This window comes from Erythrolamprus reginae, chromosome 4, assembly GCF_031021105.1.
Source record: "Erythrolamprus reginae isolate rEryReg1 chromosome 4, rEryReg1.hap1, whole genome shotgun sequence".
NCBI lineage: Eukaryota > Metazoa > Chordata > Lepidosauria > Squamata > Dipsadidae > Erythrolamprus > Erythrolamprus reginae.
In genome coordinates this window covers 57,313,251-57,333,804 of record NC_091953.1, presented here as the reverse complement: position 1 = coordinate 57,333,804, position 20,554 = coordinate 57,313,251, and positions in this window count along the sequence as shown.

The following is a 20,554-nucleotide window of genomic DNA, read 5'->3' as shown; positions in this document are numbered from 1 at the left end:
AGCGCCGGGTACAGCCCTGAGATGCTGCGCGCCCAGCAACGTCGGTAGGAGCCCCTTCCACCGCATACCTCTCCGGCCCATCCAAACAACATTGACCCACCGTCCCAAGGACAACTGGGTCCCGATGGCGCTTCTGGCTGCTGAGCGGCCGGCCCAAAAGACCATGCTGTGGCCACACAGCAGCGCCGTCGGCTTCTGCGTGGAATGGGAACCAGGAAGAGGACACACACAGAGAGGTTACCTAGCCTAACCCTGCCCTGACTCCTCAGCGGGCCTAACATAACCCAAATATGCCGCTGACCGCCAGCGGCCGATCTCCCTAATCCGATGGGCCGGGAAACCAGAAAGTGCCGCGCTAGTGGCGCCGCCGATACGGAACGAATGCGTTCCGTAGCCGGCGGGATCAATGCCAACCTGAGCCATTGCCTTCGACACTAACGCCCAGAATTGATACCGGGTCAGGGGGGTGCCGTCCTGATGTTTAAAAAGGTACCCTCGCCCTGACCCCCGCAAACCACAAAACTGTTGAAAAGCAGCCACCGGGCCCCAGACTGATCGATGGCTGTGCTAAGCTCGATTCTAACCCCTCTGTGTAACTGATCTGTCTTGGAATGTCTCACCAAAAGGGAGACACCCCCCCGCCCAAAGGTCAGATCAGTGAGCTGGAAGGCACGGAGCGACGAGTCAGACTGCGAGGAGGCCATTGCCTCGCTGACCCTAAGGGCCCCAAAAAACATAACACAAGTCGCTGCCCTAAACAGACGGGCCTCGTACGGAGAGGCACACAGGCTGCCTAATGCCTGATTAAACAAAGACAGCTGCTGAACCGTCAGGGCCTGACGAGTGTCCGAAGGGATCCCCTGTCGCTCCCTCACCCAGCCTTCCAGCATCTTCCGGATGCGGAAGTCACCTGAAAAGTCACTAAACCCCCCCGCCGTGGACAGAAAGGCGAGGCCGGCTAACCTAGACCTGATGGTCCTAACTGAAAGGCCACGCCCCTTCAGTAGAACACAAAATTCAGCTAGGTGCTCAACCGGGGCAGGCCAACTATGGGGGTAACCCCTACCCTGCCTGAACTCCCCAAACTCCTTACCTGCACGCTGGTAAGCTCGCAGGGTGCCAGGTGTTACGGAAAAGGCGATCGACCTGAAGGCCTCGTCTCTCCAGCTCTCGGGAGCCCGCCCAGGCTCCAAAGGTGGGCCGGAAACGCCTCTGGCGACTCTCGGGCCCATGGGGCCAGGGTCCGAAACCTGGACAACTGACCACGTGACAAGGCGTCAGCCACCCCGTTGTCTAAACCAGGGACATGCCTAGCCAAAAACAATGCGTTTAGAGACAAGGACCTGTGCACAAAATGGCGGACAAGCCGCATTACCCTGTCACTCTTAGAGGACAGGGCGTTCACAACATGGACAACCGCCAGGTTGTCACACCAAAAACGCACAGTCTTGTCCCTAAACTGCTCTCCCCAGAGCTCTAAGGCCACTATCAAGGGGAAAAGCTCTAAAAAGGTCAAATCCTTAACCAATGAAGAGGCACTCCATTCCGGAGGCCACGCCGACCAGCACCACTGGTCACCTAGCACTACCCCAAAACCACAAGTCCCTGCAGCATCGGAGCAGAGCTGCAACTCAGCTTCCAACAGAAGCTCGTGCCGCCAGAACGACAACCCGTTAAAATGTTCCAAAAACTCCCGCCACACGCAGAGGTCAGCCCTGACCCCAGCACATAAGCGGGTACGATGGTGGGGCAAACGCAGCCCCTTCATCGCATCATACAACCGACGAGAAAAAGCCCTGCCTGGCACCACAACCCGACATGCAAAATTAAGGATCCCGGCCAATTCCTGGAGCTGCCACAGAGTAACCTTCCTGCAGCCCAGAACCGCCTCAAGCTTGCCCCTTATTTTAATCAACTTTTCCAGGGGCAATCTAGAAGATTGCTCCTCTGAGTCCAATTCAATACCGAGGAAGGTAATCTTGGTGGCAGGGCCTTCGGTCTTCTCAGAGGCTAAAGGCACCCCCAACTGAGCACAAAGGGCTTCGAAGTCCCGCATCAGAGCAAAGCATTGCTCCGAGTGTGCCGGCCCGGCCATCAAGAAATCATCAAGGTAGTGAACAACCGAACCCAGGCCGCTACACCTCCTGAGCACCCACTCCAAGAAGGTGCTAAAGCTCTCAAAGAGAGAGCAGGAAACAGAGCAGCCCATCGGCAATGCCCTGTCCACATAAAAACCACCCTCAAAATGGAAGCCCAGAAGCTCGAAGTCGCCTGGGTGTATGGGGAGGAGCCGGAATGCCAACTTAATGTCGCATTTACCCATAAGGGCTCCTACCCCACACTTCCTAACCATGGTGACGGCTGCATCAAACGATGCGTACCGTACCGAACAAAGTTCGTCAGGAATGTAGTCATTCACTGACTCCCCTTTTGGAAAAGACAGGTGGTGAATTAACCGAAATTCACCACTCGCCTTTTTGGGGACCACCCCCAAGGGGGACACTCTAAGATTCGAAAAGGGTGGCCCCGGGAACGGCCCAAGGACCCTGCCCTCAGCCACCTCCCCTTGAATCTTAGCCCTAACAATATCCTCATGTCCGACAACCGACCTAAGGTTGTCGGACATGAAAGCCTTCCTAACACCCACATAAGGGATCCTGAATCCCTCAGAAAAGCCCCTCAAGAGCGCCTCGGCTCTCGGGCGAGGGTGGTAGTCGACCAACCAACCCTCGAGTACCGAAACATCAATTGGGCTGGGCCCCTTTTCCCCCAACTGGTGGGGGAGGCTTCCCCGGACCCCCGCCCTTCTTCTCCGCCCCTTTCTTGGGGCGGGGACACACTGCAGCTGCATGGGACCCCCCACAATTCCCGCAGGCATGCTTGTACTTGCAAAAGGGACGAAAACACGCCCCTTTTGCAGCAAACTCATGACAAGCAGGCGAGGCCCCCTTGCCAGCTATACCAGGAGTCGTCTTGGTCGGCGTAGCCACCCCCGGCTCCTTCTCCATGAAGTGCCCGCTATCAGTACGCTCACAGCCTTCCTTACCCGACATATGCGTGGCCCGGAACCATAGGTCCGGAACCACCATATCCCAAGGCAAGTTGGGCTCCACACCCATCCTCATACGAAAACCTTTATCATAATGGCGCCATATGGTGCCCTTATACTCAAAGTGGGCCCGGGCAATCAAATCTATATATTTAAGCATGGCAGAGGCCATAGCCGGCTGCCTTTGAATCACTACAGATGCATAAGTAAGAAAAGCATACAGCCAGGAGCTGAAGCATTTTGTTACTTTTGTTTTCTTTGGTTTTTCCCCAGGGACAATCTCTTTCTCCTGCTTGGGCACCTCTCGGTTCAAAAGCGAAAAAAGATCCACATATTCCCCCCTCCATATGGCCTCCTTCACCGATGGGTGAAGGTGGCATCCGAGAGGGGTGGACGGTAACCCGCACGGGATGGCCCCTGCTTTAATACAAGCGAACGGGTCCCACACCGTGTTGGCCCCAACACCTAAAACCCCCAAACCTTGGGGATAGGGCAACATCGGGAGCGGGGGCATAACAGCGGGGGCTGGAGGGGCCCAACCCCCCACCCCAGGCACCCCGGGTACGCTTGTAATCCCAGGCCCGGGCGGGGGAGCAGGACCGGCCGCCAGCGGCCCCGAAGAAGGAACCGGCGGCGCCCAGACCTGCCCGCAGGTGCCCATCGAAGACCCCAAAAAACTAGCCCCGCTTCCAACACCCGACGGGGGGAAACCCGACGTGGGTAAAGGGAGAAAGGAAGGAGGTGTAGTGTGTGGTGCAGCCTCACCTGCCCCGTACGGGGTTGACATCCAAGGGGGCCCCATTGGTGCGGGGCCCGGGAAAGCCGCCATCGGCCCCGCCTGGGCCATCCGTCCATCAGGAGCCATCAGCCCAGCCTGGGCCGCAGCCGGATCTCTTCCCAACGCCGCAGCAGCCTGCTCGAGGGACCCTCCGGGGCCCGATCCACTCCGCCACTGCTCGAGCTCATCGAGCCTCTCCAACACCCTGGCCCAAGACATAGCAGGAGAAGGATCAGGTTGAGGGGCAGGAGGCAAAAGGCCCACCGCCCCTTCCACTGGAACCACCCCCGTAGGCCTTTCCCCACTGGCCCGAGCCCGGGCCGAAGGCCTAAGAGCCCTCCTGGGTCGCGCAGCAGGCGGGGCCATAGGGGCCGTGGCAGGCCTCTTCTTAGGAGCCATGCCCCACTTAACCGCTGCGAATTCAAAAGGGGGAAGCCCACGTACAGGCCAAATAAAGGCCCTGAAGCCGTGCCCCAAAACAACGCCTCCCCAACCGGGGACCCTCTAGAGGCTGAGCACACCCCCCCAAGCTTGGGCAGGGCCCAACCGCGCCCCCCTCCCAGCCGGGAGCGAAGTTACCAGTCCCCCTCGGGCCCGAGGGGGATCACCGCGCCGCCTATGCGCGTAGGGAAGCTCCAGACGAGCCCTCCGGCTCCGCTGGGCTCCGCGAGGCCTTTCCGCTGAACTGCAAGCCACAAAATGGCGGCCGCGCACGAGGCCGCCTCAAAATGGCGACCGGAGCAGCGCTCAGCCGAGTGTCTGCTCTCTTGACTGGGTCCGGGCGAAAAGGCTTGGCCCAGGGCCTGCAGCCCTTAAATAGGGCCAGCAAGCCCCGCCCGGTCCCCACATCATTCCAAGCCACGTGGGCCTGGCTTTCCCGGCCGAAATCTCGTCTCGCGAGATTTCGGCCGAAAACAAAATGGCGACCGCCACAGAAGGGTCCAGCGTCTGCCCGGCCCTTCTGCAAAAGCGCCGTGGCCGGTAAGTCGAGCCGGCGATATTTTGTGAATCATTTTATTAATGTTAATATCTTTAGCTTTGATAAATGTTTTGTCTGCAAACAATTTAAATACAATAAAAAGGTATAAATAGTTAGGTCTCACAGAGTTGACCTTCTCCAGATCCCGTCGACTAAACAATGTCATTTGCAATGTACTCCCATGGAGGAATTAGTGTAGCTGTAAACTCATATATAAAAATAAGCATATCTGTATTTAGGATTTGTTATAACACTCCAATGTAACCTCTCATTCTTCAGATAATGTTAAAATTGGTCTATTACTAAGCCAAAAGACACTTGTTTAAAAGAAATGGCTATCAAGACTGTTCCATTGCTTGGATGAGAAAGAGGCACACAAATATTGATTTAATTATACAGTGGTACTTCTACCCAAGAAGGTCTCTACTTAAGAACTTTTCTAGATAAGAACCGGGTGTTCAAGATTTTTTTGCCTCTTCTCAAGAAACATTTTCTACTTAAGAACCCGAGCCGGAAAGATTTCCTAGGAAATTTGAGAGAGGTACAAAGGCCCGGCCAGTTTCCTGTCTTTCCCCCTTTAATCCTGTCCATTTGGGGCTTTTCTGGGCTGCCAGAGGAGCCTTTCGGTGGCACTTAAGGAGGCTTTGGCAGTCCAGAGCGAATGAAGCAATTTTCCTTTTTCTGGGCACTTGGAGAGGAAATAAGCCTCTGCCAGCGCCCAGAGAAAAGAAATGCTCCCTTTGCTATGGGCAATCCAGAGCGAACAGAGTGTTTTATTTTCTCTGGGTACTTGGAGAAGGAATAAACCACTTTGCTGTGGTGACTCCCGGACTCTACACCCGGTGTGAGGTTGCCTCCCAGAGCGTCTTGGTGTGGAAAGGCAAAATGGGAAAAATTATTTCTACTTACAAACTTTTCTACTTAAGAACCTGGTCACGGAACAAATTAAGTTCTTAAGTAGAGGTACCACTGTACAGAGTATTCACATATAATAGTCATCACTAAAATTATTTCATAATATCTTCTATCATTAAAACTTATCAGAAATGTTTGTATTCTTATATGAGAATGTTAATTTGTTCCAGTCTAGCCTGCTAGGAACAGAGAATGTAAGGTGCAATAAATCAATAAATCATATGTTCATTTGCTCATATGAATGTAAAAGCTTCCCTTTTAAATTAAAATGTTTGGGGTTGGCCTTCAGCAATGTACAGCAAATATATGGGCTTTCCCAGAAATGTACAGCAAAGACATGGGCTTTCCCAGATATGCCCATGTCACACCAACACTTCGTAGTCTGCATTGGTTGCCGATCAGTTTCCGGTCACAATTCAAAGTGTTGGTTATGACCTATAAAGCCCTTCATGGCATCGCTCCGAGTCTCCGGAGAGGGGCGGCATACAAATCTAATAAATAATAATAATAATAATAATAATAATAATAATAATAATAACAACAACAATAATAATAATAATAATAATAATAATAGGACCAGAATACCTCCGGGACCGCCTTCTGTCCCACGAATCCCAGCGACCGATAATAATAATAATAATAATAATAATAACAACAACAACAACAACAACAATAATAATAATAGGACCAGAATACCTCCGGGACCGCCTTCTGTCCCACGAATCCCAGCGACCGATTAGGTCCCACAGAGTCGGCCTTCTCTGGGTCCCGTCAACGAAATAATGTTGTCTGGCAGGACCCAGGGGAAGAGCCTTCTCTGTGGTGGCCCCGACCCTCTGGAATCAACTCTCCCCGGAGATCAGGACTGCTCCTCCCTCCTTGCCTTTCGCAAATTCCTTAAAACCCACCTCTGCTGTCAGGCATGGGGAAATTGATTCCCCCGGGCCGTTTCGTTTTATGTATGGTTTGTCTGGGATGTATGACTGTTTTTATATTAAGGGTTTTAACTGTTTTTTAATCATTACATTTGTACTGTGTGCCGCTCCGAGTCTCTGAAGAGGGGCGGCATACAAATCTAAATAATAATAATAATAATAATAATAATAATAATAATAATAATAATAATAATAATTGTATGAGGCTGCTGCAATTCATCTTTCCTTTTACAGCAATGAACCGTCATGCTGATTCTTTGTTCTAAAGAGATGTTATAGTTTAGTTATAGTTTATAGTTTATTAGATTTGTATGCTGCCCATCTCCGAAGACTCGGGGTGGCTCACAGCATAACAGTAATACATTACAAATCTAATAATAAAAATTAAATCAATTTAAGAAGGCATTAATAACATAATAAAACCCCTAACTGTGCAGTCATACACATTCAACCTAATCTATCATACAGTAAGGCCAAAAACATAATAAAAAAGGGGGGAAAGATGGTAATTATCCCCATGCCTGGCAACAAAAGTGGGTCTTCAGAATTTTACGGGGGTGAGGAGGGTGGGGGCAGTCCTAATCCCTCGGAGGAGTTGATTCCAGAGGGCCGGGGCTGCCACAGAGAAGGCTCTTCCCCTGGGTCCCGCCAGCCGACATTGTTTAGTCGACGGGACCCAGAGAAGGGCAACTCTGTGGGACCTAACTGGCCGCTGGGATTCATGCGGAAGAAGACTGTCTCGTAGATATTCTGGTCTGGTGCCATGAAGGGCTTTATAGGTCATAACCAACACTTTGAATTGTGACTGGAAACTGATCGGCAACCAGTGCAGACTGCGGAGTGTTGGTGTAAATCGGCATACCTAGGGAAGCCCATGATTGCTGTCGCAGCTGCATTCTGCACGATCTGGAGTTTCCGAACACTCTTCAAAGGTAGCCCCATGTAGAGAGCATTACAGTAGTCGAACCTCAAGGTGATGAGGGCATGAGTGACTGTGAGCAGTGACTCCCGGTCCAAGTAGGGCCGCAACTGGTGCACCAGGTGAACCTGGGTAAACGCCCCCCTCGCCACAGCTGAAAGATGTTTCTCTAATGTGAGCTGTGGATCGAGGAGGACGCCCAAATTGCAGACCCTCTCTGAGGGGGTCAATAATTCCCCCCCAGGGTGATGGACGGATAGATAGAATTGTCCTTGGGAGGCAAAACCCACAGCCACTCTCTCTTATCAGGGTTGAGTTTGAGTCTGTTGACACCCATCCAGACCCCAACAGCCTCCAGACACCGGCACATCACTTCCACTGCTTCGTTGACTGGACATGGGGTGGAGATGTACAACTGGGTATCATCGGCGTACTGATGATACCTCACCCCATGCCCTTGGATGATCTCACCCAGCAGTTTCATGTAGATATTAAATAGCAGGGGGGAGAGGACCGACCCCTGAGGCACCCCACGAGGGAGAGACCTTGAGGTCAACCTCTGACCCCCCACTAACACCGACTGCGACTGACCGGAGAGGTAGTAGGAGAACCACTGAAGAACAGTGCCTCCCACTCCCAACCCCTCCAGCCAGCGCAGAAAGATACCATGGTCGATGGTATTGAAAGCCGCTGAGAGGTCAAGAAGCACCAGGACAGAGGATAAACCCCTGTCCCGGGCCCACCAGAGATCATCCATCAACGCGACCAAAGCAGTTTCCGTGCTGTAACCGGGCCTGAAACCTGACTGTTGAGGGCCTAGATAATCGGCTTATTCCAAGGACTGCTGAAGCTGGAGCTCCACCACCTTCTCAACAACCTTCCTCATAAAGGGAAGGTTGGAGACTGGACAATAGTTATTAAGTACGGCTGGGTCCAGGGAAGGCTTCTTGAGGAAGAAGCATTGACAATCTCCTGGACCCAGCTCCGTGTCACCTCCCTGCTGGCCGAGACCAGCCAGGAGGGACACGGATCCAATAAACAGGTGGTGGAACTCACAGCTCCAATGGCCTTGTCCACTGTATAAGGTGTCACCAGATCAAACTCTTCCCAGACAGGTGGACAAGTACAAGCCCCAGTCACCTCAACTGACTCATTGTCAGTCGACTCTGTTATCCAATCGGAGTCGAGGTCCGCCCGGATCCGAGCGACTTTATCAGCGAAAAATGTGTTAAAGTCCTTGGCACTACTCTGCAAGGGCCCCCCAACTCCCCCCTGGTTAAGAAGGGAGCGGGTCACCCTAAACAGAGCGGCCGGGTGAGATTCCGCTGATGCAATCAAGGCGGCATGATACGCGCATCTTGCCGCCTTGTGCACCACTTTATAAGTCCATTCCAAGTCATGTTTCTAAATCTTAAACATCTTAAACTATTATTACCAATAATATCCTCCAAAGTCTATCCATCTAAGTTATGTAGCATAGCAGGGACTTAGAAATAATTATCTATTAATCATACTTTAGAGCTAGACCAGGTTTATAACCCAGCACAGCCATAATTCATTATGATCCTAATGATTCAAGGGTTATTAAATTTTCTGCTTAGGTTTGGTCCCCTAAATTTAATAGCAGCCTTGTGTGCAAATGTTAACAGATTAGGAATCCAAGGTTGAATACCTCACCTGTTGTTTCTTGATACAAAGAACTGAAGGTTGTATTTTAAGAAACAGATGTGGCCTTAATTCAAAAGCACAATTTAGATCTTTACTAAGGTCTGTATGTCCCTGTAGTTTTCTGGTAAGTTATGAAATAGAAAGAGGCAGTGAAGGGCTACCAAACTTTTTACAACCACACTGTGGGCATGGGTAGCTCCATTTTCGCTACCCCACTGCATTTTCCCCCGTCCAGAAAATGTGTAAGGAATGGTAAATTGAAACAGAAGACAGGTTTTTAATTCATTTATTGAGAGACCTCCTTATTGCTTGCATCACTTATGATTATAATTTGGTCCTTCCTAGTTCATAGCCAAAGACTATGTCCCCATTCTCATCTTATGTCAAGAAAAAGCTATGTAGACAGAAGTGAAGCATATTATTTTCATCCTACTTGGCAATGTTGTTCCTAAGCCACATGTAATTAATAAGCTCAGATGGTGGTCGTGAAGAAAGAAAAGCAGCAGCCCAGGCTAGGCAAGGTGCAGTTATTTATAAATTTTAAGAGCTTGATGTAATCTGTGGGAAATGTGCATGCTGAGCCAGGTCTCTAAAATGTGAGCTACATAGGTTCCTCAGGGTGTGCTTGCTGTCTTGAAAAATGTACAGCCATTATAGATTAATAACACTGGCTGAGATCTTGGAAGTATTCCAGAAATTATATAAATATTAGACCTCCCTGCAACCTGGGAGAAACAGGAGACTCACTTCCTTCTTGAGGTTGGACTTGGGCCATTCCATGTGAAGACTCACTTCTCCACTAGGACCATAGCTTAGTTCAGATTCCTGAAAAACAACTTGCAGCATTCTGATTGACAAGGAATTGGAAAAGTTCAGCACCATCATTTCTTGTAAGAGCAGAAATAGCGTTGTATGATGACCTCAGAGCTATAAAAGGCAGAAAGAGGTATGTTACCAATGATAAAAACATCTATGTAGCTATAAATAAAGCAAATAAATAAGTATTTCATTTAAACAAGTTTAGGATTAGGTTTCTTTGATGATGGACAATAGTTATTGAAAAAGCCATACAGTAGTCCCTCACCTATCGCTGGTGCTACGTTCCAGACCCGGCCGCGATAGGTGAAATCCGTGATGGGGAATTTATCGACTGATAGTATTTATTTATTTATATTGTAATTGTTTGGTAAGTTTTCATTGTTTTAAGTGTTTATAAACCCTTCCCACACAGTATTTATTTTAGATACAGTATTTAAATACAGTATTTACAATTTTAGATATATTTTTTTAAAAAAACCTGCCGATCGAGTTCGGCGGGCTGTTTAAATCTGCCAATCGACTTCCTCAGAAACCCGTGAACCAGCGAAGATCACGAATGATTTTTCTCATCAATATTTCTTGAAAACTCGCGATGAAGTGAAGCCGCAGTAGGTGAAGCGCGGTATAGCGAGGGACTACTGTATTCCCAAACTACCAAAAAGGAGAGGGAACTTTGAAGATAAAATGTTCATGCTCTACAGCATCCAGTCAGAACTGAAGAAGCTTTTTGGATGAGAAGCAAAACATCTTCAAACATCTTCAATATATGTTTTTATATAGAGAGCAAAACATTTTTGGCCTTTCATTGCTGCATGCTATGTAATTATAAGGTTGGAGTATGAACATTTTAGAATTATGAAGCAAGGAGGGGAATTTTTGAAAAATGGAAAAAAAATACCCTCATTTTATTTTCCTTTTTCTTAATATAATGTAGAATAGGATTTTATCATTCAAATTACAGGGTTCAGTTGGCTGACATTCTAAACCAGTGGTTTTCAATCTTTCTAATATCACGATCCCTTAATACAGTTCCTCATGTTATGGTGGCCCCAACCATAAGTCTAGTGCCAATTCTCCCAATAGAGCTTTAAGCTGATTGGCAGGAAGGTCAGAAGGCACCCCCACTGTAAACGCCTGATTGGTGAGATTGTAAAAATATGTACCAAGGCACTAGAATAGAAGTTTTAGTTCCTAATACCATGGGAAATTTGTCTTTTCCCATAGTCTTAGGCAACCCCTGTGAAACGGTGATTTGACTCCCAAATGGGTCCCGACCCTCAGGTTGAGAACCACTGTTCTAAACAGACCCAATTTTCACACAGCCATTGATTCCAAGCATCTTATCAGTTTTTCGGACTGGTTCCAGTTTGTCTAGGAAACAGCCAAAGCCACATTCCCTAAACCTTAAATCCTTTGCAAGAATATAAATGTACTTTACATTCTAATTTTGACATTATTTGTTACCATAAAAGGCAAATAACATTTTAACGTTGAATGCTTTCCCAATATATTTGCATCAGGACTGACTGGATTAGAAAGTAAAATATGTCTGAGTTATGATCTAGGATTATTTAATCTTTAAAATCATGGCTTACTACCCATATATTTTGGCTGGCATTTTAATCTAAATGACCTCTAATGCTGTCACAAATATCTATGCATTGTACATGCACAAAATAATGCAACATAATGATAAGGTATTAACCGAAAAGAAAGATTCAATCGAACTTTGCTTTCTGCAGTATGATTTCACAATCATATTTGAGAGCAGGAATTAGAGATACCACTATTCCTGATCCAATAAAACCATATTTGTTCTAGTGATTAAATTCTCAGGCTAGATAGAAAGCAGGATTATGTTAATTCTAGTTTAATCTCCTACTTCCCTTGTCCCCTATGGTATTAGATATAGGGGTGCTCATTTTTTTTGTTACATTTTTGCACTTATATTTGAATTTTAAGAGATATCCTTTAGATATATTTTTTTTGGTAACTCAACAGCATTTTCACCAATTGGCCTTTGCTTACTCCAATATACAGAACCTTAGCATTCTGTTCACACTAACATTTAGTCCACAGTATTTTTGTCAGTGAGTTGACTGAGCCTTCTGTTTCTTTACAGGACTGATTAAGTTGTCATACATTCAATTGGCAATTCGTATTTCTAATTAGCTTATGATGTACAAATCTGGTAATAATGGTTCATCTGACCACAATTATTTTTCTTCCTTGAACCCTGATATTAACATTTCATCATTTTCTGCAAATTGAGCTGTTTATTCTTATTCTAGAATAAACCAAAGCTCAGTCATAGCTTTTTTCAAACTTTAACAAAAATCACTAACTAAGAATCAGGATATTTGTTTATTTAATTTTCTGGTAATTGACTGAAACAGTATTTGACTGGGCTGTAAAATATTTGCAAGAAAGAATCCTATCTGGGAGCACAATTTTTAAAAACAATAAAGTAATAATAATGCAGTAGTATGCCATGATTGGAAAAATAAAATGGCAATGGCATTATTTAGCAAATATTTCATGCACTTCAGAATTTGGGGCTGAGAAACATAATTTTTCTTAATTAGAAACAACCATAAGTTTAATTACATGCCAGATTGAATCTTTCCAAAGCATCATCTTGATTCCTACCTCATTTCTCCTTACCACTGCTCCTTTCTTCTCTCTCACTTGAACATTCCTTGCCATCCTTTCACCTATAATGCTACTGCTGTGTAATAGTGGTGTTTGCATCTCTAAAGCTATAAGAATTTAGTTGTAGAAGAAAAGCAAAGGGTTCTTCACATTTTTGTCTATTTTTTAAAAAATATTCAAGATAATTCAAAAATTCAAGATAAAATTCAAGCCCTTCACTCCTCCACTTGAAACAGAATACCCTACGAGACTAGACTTTCAATCCTGGGTCTAGAAAGCTTAGAACTAAGACGCCTTAAACATGATCTAAGTATTGTCCACAAAATTATATGCTGCAACGTCCTGCCTGTCAGCAACTACTTCAGCTTCAACCACAACACAATAGCTCACAACAGATTTAAACTTAATATTAACCGCTCCAAACTTGACTGTAAAACATACGACTTCAGTAATCGAGTTGTCAAGGTGTGGAACTCATTACCGGACTCCATAGTATCATCCCAAAACCCCCAACACTTTACCCTTAGATTGTCTACAGTTGACCTTTCCAGATTCCTGGGGCGTGCATAAGTTAGTAAGGGGCGTGCATAAGTGCACTAGAGTGCCTTCCGTCCTCTGTACTATTGCTCTCCTATATCTCCTATACCTTTCTTCTATTCCTATATCTATTCTTCTATTCTTTCATTGATATGTTTTTTTCCTATTTCTTCTCTTCTATTCTCTCTTAGATATATTTTTATATGAGTATATCCTCTATAACCTTCATTATGTATTTTACTATGTGTATACCCAATATAATCTTCGTTGTGTAATAGACAAAATCAATCAATCAATCAATCAATCAATCAATCAATCAATAAACAAACTGAAAGAGCAAACAGAATGGCAGTACCAATAACAAAAATACCAATTATGTATATCTAACCGTAAAGACATTCCTATCACTGTAGCCTACCATCAGAATGTGTTATGAAATAAAACAAGCCACCACCCGACCCCCCAAGACAGATTGATGAACAGAATTGATATTTAAAAGATTAATTTTCTAGCTAAGACAAACGGCTCATCAGCTACTATATTTTGTCTCTGAGATCATATCACACTCAGACATCTTGAGAAAAGAAGCAAAAAAAAAGCTATTAGCAAGCAATTATATGGAGCTGAAAATTAGTGCTTACTCTTTTGAGTTATAGATGTTTTTATGATGTTTATATAGCAGGCAAGGAATTTTGAGCATGCTCTAAAATATCTTTATTACAAATTGTACATAGGTACATCAAAACCTGGAAACCAAGAGGTGTTCACTGATTGAAATTTGTATAGAGTGCTACAGTCTTGCTGTTAATTTCAGAAAACAGGATCACAGTGGTTTTTTTGTTTTTAAGCCTGTTTTTTAAGCTTAAAATGCATTAACATTTTGAACTGAATTATCACAATTTTTGCAATACTTTTTCACAACACATGGTTAATAGGAAGTTCCATATTAATGGGACAAGCAGAGTAGCAATCATAATGTTGCCAATTCTGATGAATATCTTTTAATGTAGACTGGAAAGTTACATAACTTCAGTAAAAATATAGAAGTATAAAAACATACTGTTCGCAACCATACAGAATTAAGATGGACTATATAGTGTTCCCTCGCTTTTCGCGGAGGATGCGTTCCGAGACCACCCGCGAAAGTCGAATTTCCGTGAAGTAGAGATGCGGAAGTAAATACACTATTTTTGGCTATGAACAGTATCACAAACCTTCCCTTAACACTTTAAACCCCTAAATTGCAATTTTCCATTCCCTTAGCAACCACTTAGATTATTACTCACCATGTTTATTTATTAAAGTTTATTAAAAAATTTTTTATTAAAAGCAGATGAAAGTTTGGCGATGACATATGACGTCATTGGGTGGGAAAAACTGTGGTATAGGGAAAAAACCCGCGAAGTATTTTTAAATTAATATTTTTGAAAAACCGTGGTATAGACTTTTCGTGAAGTTTGAACCCGCGAAAATCGAGGGAACACTGTACATCATATTTATACTTCATAAATATACTTCATATTACAGTGCTGAACTGCTGTTGTCAGCAATCAGTTTTCACTGAGTTAAATAGCATTGACTTGACATAATGAGTATGTATTTTTTCTCTGTGATCTTTATTTAAGCCATATTCTGGTAGATGATTATTCAAAAGTAATATTTTTAATAGCCCTGATATCTTGGGGATTATCTGTCCTATTTGGTTTCTACCTTTCCTATCTGGCAGTATTTTATGAAGCTTCTAGTTACCAAGAAGTAAGGCAAGTGTGATCACTCCTGTCTTTTGGAATAATTGCTGCCTGCAGCAGGAATGGTTCTCATTCTCAAGGGTTTCCAGAAGCAGATTTTTTTTAAAAAAAAAGTTCTTGACACATTTATGACAGGGATCTCCAAACTTGGCAACTTTAAGACTTGTGGACTTCAACTCCCTGAATTCTCCACCCACCCAAGCTAAGCTGACTGGAGAATTCTAAAAGTTGAAATCCACAAGTCTTAAAGTTACCAAGTTTGAAGACCTCTGATTTAGGGTTTCATTATAACCCACAATGATAGATTCAATCAATTGTACATTATTATTTTTAGTATTAATTTAAACAGAAACTTATTTGATTACTGTGTTATTTATATCAATCTTATTGAATAGAATAGAATAGAATTCTTTATTGGCCAAGTGTGATTGGACACACAAGGAATTTGTCTTGGTGCATATGCTCTCAGTGTACATAAAAGAAAATATAGATTTGTCAAGAAACATGTAGTACAACACTTAATTATTGTCATGGGGTCAAATAAGCAATGAAGAAACAACCAATATTAATAAAAATCTTAGGATACAAGTAACAAGTTACAGTCATACAGTCCTAAGTGGGAGGAAAAAGATGATAGGAATGATGAGGAAAAAAACTAGTAGAAATAGAAGTTCAGACTTAGTAAAAGGGTTGACAGTGTTGAGGGAATTATTTGTTTAGTAGAGTGAAGACGTTCGGAGAAAAATGTTCTTGTGTCTAATTGTCTTGATGTACAGTGCTCTGTAGTGACATTTTGAGGATAGGAGTTGAAACAGTTTGTGTCCAGGATGTGAAGGGTCAGTATATATTTTCACCGCCCTCTTTTTTACTCTTGCAGAATACAGGTCCTCAATGGAAGGCAGGTTGGCAGCAATTATTTTTTCTGCAGTTCTGATTATCTTCTGGAGTCTGTGTCAGTCTTGTTGGGTTGCAGAACCCAACCAGATAGTTACAGAGGTGCAGATTCTACAGACTCAATGATTCCTCTGTAGAACTGTATCAGCTGCTCCTTGGGCAGTTTGTGCTTCCTGAGTTGGCTCAGAAAGAACATTCTTTGTTGTGCTTTTTTGATTATGTTTTTGATGTTAGGTGACCATTTAAAGTCTTGAGATATGATAGAACCTAGAAATTTGAAGGTCTCTACTGTTGATACTGTGTTGTGTAGTATTGTGAGAGGTGGAAGGATGGAATGGTTTCTCCTAAAGTCTACCACCATTTCTACGGTTTGAGTGTGTTCAGTTCTAGATTGTTCCGGTCACACCACAAGGTTAGTTGTTCAACCTCCCGACTGTATGCGGATTCATCATTGTCTCGAATGAGTCTGATCACTGTTGTATCATCTGCAAACTTCAGTAGTTTAACAGATGGATCGTTTGAGATGCAGTCTTTGGTATATAGAGAGAAGAGAAGTGGTGAGAGCACACAGCCTTGGGGGGCACCTATGCTAATTGTGCATGTATCTGATGTGATTTTTTCCCGAGCTTCACCTGCTGCTTCCTGTCTGTTAGGAAGCTTGTGATCCACTTACAAGTGTGTTCAGGTACCGCTAGCTGATTTAGTTTGGTTAAGAGAATGTCCGGTGTGATGATGTTGAATGCTGAACTGAAATCTACAAAGAGGACCCTAGCGTAGGTCATTAGAGATTCAAGATGTTGTAGGATATCGTGTAGAGCCATATTAACAGCATCATCTGTTTTTTTGCTCAGTATGCAAATTGTAGGAGGTCTAACAGTGAATCCATGACGGTTTTCAAGTGGAACATCACTAGCCTTTCAAAGGTTTTTATAACTACAGATGTTAGAGCAACTGGTCTGTAGTCATTCAGTTCCTTGATGGAGGGCTTCTTCGGCACTGGGGTGATAGTAGAGCATTTGAAGCAGAAAGGAACATAGCACAACTCTAGTGATTTGTTGAAGATTTGGTGAAGATGGGGGCCAATTGGTCAGCACAGACTTTTAAGCAAGAAGGAGTTATCTTGTCTGGGCCTGGTGCTTTTCCAGGCTTCTGTCTGTGAAATAGATCTTGCACTTCCTTTTCTGTGATCAATAGGGGCTGTTGTAGAAGGTTTGGCTGTTGTTGGTGTGTCAGTTATGGAGGTTGTACAGAAAGGTTGCATGTTATCTCTAAAGCTCTGTGAATTACCTGTCTTCCTTTTGACAAACGTCATAAATAAACAGTTAACAAATAAAATATGGTCTCTAGTTTCTAATGAACAGGTGTCTGTCCACATGTTTATAATGTTGAAAAAATATATGGATTGCAGTTGCTTTTAATATTAAACCCTTGAGTGCTAATATGCTTGTTTATTCCCCAAGGCTCATTGCTCCAAGTGAATACGCAGTCAGGCTTTTTGAATGCTGTAAACACTGCCATAAATCATAACCAGAATACTTTTTAACAATATATGATGCAAATGATGATTCATATTGTAATTTGATGATTACTTTAAAAGCATCTTTTCTGAATGTTCAATGATCTGTTTCTCTGAGTCAACTGTACTAGCAAGCATTTTATAAAATATATGGGATTAGGAATGATTTAGCTGAAGTTTTAGCATAATGTTCAATAATAAATAATTGGTAATAGGAATTTAGTGTTCTCCTATGGCTGCCAATAGTGAGATTTATTTTGCCATGTTATCATTCAGCTCATCTTCCGTGTTTGCAACTGCAAGTACTTTCTGCAACTTGAACTGTAATATTCCTGATAATTTAAAACTTTATTAAACTGTTGCAATGCTTAATTAATGATCAAACTAAAAACATATTTTTTAGACATTATATATTTTATGCAGATGTTCTTTATTTAAAGTTGTATAATTTAAGATTCTACTTCCTACCAGCCTGAAAGGGTTCTCCCTTTGCTTGTTTTCTTTAAATTGAGAACCTGACGTAAAGATAGCAATCTGAACAGACATACGCCTTCTGCTGCACGAATCCCAGCGACCAGTTAGGTCCCACAGAGTGGGTCTTTTCTGGGTCCCGTCAACCAAACAATGTTGCTTGGTGGGACCCAGCCTTCTCTGTGGCGGCCCTGGCCCTCTGGAACCAACTCCCCCCAGAGATTAGAATTGCCCCCACCCTCCTTGCCTTTTGTAAGCTGCTTAAAACCCACCTCTGCCGCCAGGCATGGGGGGACTGAGATACACTTTCCCCCAGGCCTTTAAAATTTTATGCATGGTATGTCTGTATGTATGATTGGTTTTTTTATAATGGGTTTTTAACTGTTTTTAGTATTGGATTATTGTTATATACTGTTGTTAGCCGCCCCGAGTCTGCGGAGAGGGGCGGCATACAAATCAAATAAATAAATACATACATACATACATACATACATACATACATACATACATACATAAATAAATAAATACTTATGTTCATTACTATATCTAAATTTTTAACAGGGATCCTACAATCAAGTTATCCAATAATTTCACATAAGTGACATGAATTCATAGGAAACAAAAACAGTGTTTTGTTAGAAAATGTCCCAATCTGCTCAGAAACGTAGACATAAATAAGATGAAGACAGGGGTTGTCAAGGAAATTTTGGAAGTAATTATTATTTGCACCAAGTAATATTTTGCTATTGGTCATAGGCATTTGTATTATCACTTACAATGTAGTTTGCAAGTATATAGACCTGACACAAAAAGGTTGCCAAATCCAGATTTAAAAAATAATAAGCAATGTGTCATAAAGTTATTACATAGTTTCTCCACAATGATCTGTTCCTAACCTGACATTTTAGGTCTTCCAACAATGCACTCACATTGAGTTTAATTGAGTCCATCCATCTTGCTACTGGCTGTCCTCTTGTCTTTCCTTCTACCTTTTCCAGCATTCGAGCCTTCCTTCTAGCTCTCACAAATGGAGTGCTCAGATGATAACTCCTACTAAGGTAATCCTCAATTTACGACCACAATTGAGTCCAGATTATGTTAATTCATTCCTATTTTTTTTCAAGCTGAAATAATGCAAATAGTGATTTTAGACAGTTTTTGCCCATTAGTTTCATGTTCCCTCCCTTTTTTTCTAGGTACTGTGCGAGATTTATTGCCTGTGTTGAAAAGGGGGGGGGGGGGGGTGGCATCAAAAAAGTGTTTTCTTGGTTAAATCCCAATTAATTTATTTCATATGGATTATAGAGATAGAGATCGTGTAGAGGTTATGTGCAGCAGACTGACTACCTCAAGAAGACCTCACATACCTACATGATCTCACCCTGGCTGGCACGTGATCTAGGTTGTATCAACAGGTTGTTCTTAAGGATTGGCTAGGAGAATTCACCAATAAAATGCTGTTGCTCTTTGTTACCTTTTTATATCATTTTGGAAAACGATATAAAAGCAATAAACATTGCAAAGGCAGTCAGACATCTTAGCATTCTGCAATGACTGTTCTCTAATTCCACCAATAGAATAACTTGGACTAAGCTGAAAAAGACAGTATAAATGGAAAAAACGTTAAATCTTCTTCAGGTTTTCTTTTATCTCCTTCACAAAATTAGTATAAATCTCTCTTTAAAGACTGCTGGAGACAATGGAAAGTAAATAGTTATTTCTTGAGTTTTATTATGAGATCATCCAAGGGCATGGGGTGAGGTATCATCAATACGCCGATGATACCCAGTTATACATCTCCACCCCATGTTCAGCCAACGAAGCAGTGGAAGTGATGTGCCGGTGCCTGGAGGATGTTAGGGCCTGGATGAATGTCAACAAGCTCAAACTCAACCCAGACAAGATGGAGTGGCTGTGGATCTTACCTCCCAAGGACAACTCCATCTGTCTGTCCATTACCCTGGGAGGAGAATCACTGGAACCCTCAGAGAAGGTTCGCAACTTGGGCGTCCTCCTCGATCCACAGCTCACATTAGAGAAACATCTTTCAGCTGTGGCGAGGGGGACGTTCGCCCAGGTTCGCCTTGTGCACCAGTTTATTTATTTTATTTATTTATTTATTATTTGGATTTGTATGCCGCCCCTCTGCGACCCTACTTGGACCGGGAGTCACTGCTCACGGTCACTCATGCCCTCATCACCTCGAGGCTTGACTACTGTAACGCTCTCTACATGGGGCTACCTTTTAAAAATGTTCGGAAACTTCAGATTGTGCAGAATGCAGCTGCGAGAGCAATCATGGGCTTTCCCAAATATGCCCTTGTTACACCAACACTCCGCAGTCTGCATTGGTTGCCGATCAGTTTCCGGTCACAATTCAAAGTGTTGGTTATGACCTATAAAGCCCTTCATGGCACTGGACCAGATTACCTCAGGGACCGCCTTCTGCTGGATGAATCCCAGCGACCAGTTAGGTCCCACAGAGTGGATCTTCTCCGGGTCCCGTCAACTAAGCAATGTCACCTGGCGGGACCCAGGGGAAGAGCCTTTACAATTCTATGCATGGTATGTATGTATGTATGTATGTATGTTTGGTTTTTATATTAATAGATTTTTAATCATTTCTAATACCAAATTACTATTGTACAGTGTTTTATTGTCGCTGTTAGCCGCC